Raw genomic sequence first — 1,632 nt, 5'->3', positions numbered from 1 at the left:
TTCTCCCATCTGTATTCCATAAATTCGATATAGATCAAGAATCCCTGCTATATAGTAATATTAATGGTCAAACTTTATGAAAGTGTTCCCCAGAGAGATTTAATAGTTCTGGTTTTCAAAGATCACATATTTTAAGACCAGGAATTTTGCTTTTTGTAAGTCTTCTTTTTTCTATACAACCTCCCAGTTTTGGAATGAGTAAGAAGAGCTGCAAGAACCCATCACTGAGCAAAGGTGCTTTCCTGTCCATGTGCCATCAATGCATTAGGTGGTCAGACAGTTCTACCCAGGAAAGCTAGCCAAACCTAAAGGTGGACAATTCCATAAACAAGGCCAGTAGACTAATGGAGATACACCCCACAGAATCCTAGGGACAGGGAGAGTCACTACTTGTAAATACCTGTTTCCCCGAAAATAAGACCTACTTACAGTTTTGCCTCTAGCTGAAATATAAGGCATCCCCCTGAAAATAAGTCCTCCCCGAAAATAAGCCCACCCACCCACCCACCCAGCTACCATAACTCTGGACTCTGGACCCTAGCTGTGGGAGCTGCCCCGCAGCTCACTGTTGGCCACAGCGCAGCAGGAGCAGATAGGAGCAGACAGAAGTGCGAGGTCTCTTTTAATAAAACAATAAAATAATAAATAATAAATGTGAACCATATTCTTCTTCATGGAAAAAGAAGACATCCCCTTAAAATAACACCTAGCGCATCTTTGGGAGCAAAAATTAATATGACACTGTCTTATCTTCGGGGAAACAGGGTAACTCTAGTGAACCTTGATCGGATGCAAGGAAGAGATTAGATTCAGGGCACTTCTTTGGCTTAAACTGTTGATCGGTTCAGGAATTTACAAAGGAAGCTTAGGAGGTAGAGTGGTAGGGCGGAGAAGGAAGGAAGGGCGGGAGAAAACGAGAGAGAAAGAGCAAGAGAGAGCAACCTTGTTAATAACCGGTGTCTAATTAAAGAGATTCAAGGGGTGGGGTAGGGTCTTTTTAAATTCTTTTCTGGACCAGACAAGATGGGAAAAAGGCCCTGTGGGGGTGGAGGTGGGGAGGCAAGCGCGAGGGCGGCAATGTCGCTTTCATCTCAAATTCGGATGTATCCTTTGGGATCCAGAGCGGCACAGACGTCTGTTAAAGAGGCGTCTGCTTACAAATTTCCAAAGGTTCTAGCTGTGACCACGAGGAAGGCGTTGGAGGGAACATCTGTCCTTTACCGCGCCATTCAACAGCACCATCCTAGGGAGTCCCCGGTCTGTTTTCTTGGGCGCCTTCTGCCCCATTTCCCCACTCCTCTGGGAATTTCCCTTTTCCATTACGTAGGCGAGAGGTCCCCGGCTTTCATAGTTAGGGGTGTATGCGTGTATTTGTGTGTGTATGTACCGTTTGACAAGGGAGTTAGAGTGATCATCCATGTAAAATACGTCCGGAGTGGGGAGTGTAAGGAGACCAGCTCGGCTCTCCAATCGGCGAAATGAACAATAGGACCCGGGAGACTGAGGGTGGGACACCCACAGGCCGCATGGAGCAGTCCAACCAGCGCGGGGGCCGGGGGCACCGGCGTGAGACGCGCTCTGCAGAGAACGTCTCTCTGGCTCCTTTCTCTCGGTCCGCGATCGGCGGGGCCT

This window comes from Echinops telfairi, unplaced genomic scaffold (genome assembly GCF_000313985.2).
Source record: "Echinops telfairi isolate 266 unplaced genomic scaffold, ASM31398v2 ScPeMD7_1;HRSCAF=3_0, whole genome shotgun sequence".
In the NCBI taxonomy this organism is placed as follows: Eukaryota; Metazoa; Chordata; class Mammalia; order Afrosoricida; family Tenrecidae; genus Echinops; species Echinops telfairi.
This window is presented reverse-complemented; position numbering follows the sequence as displayed.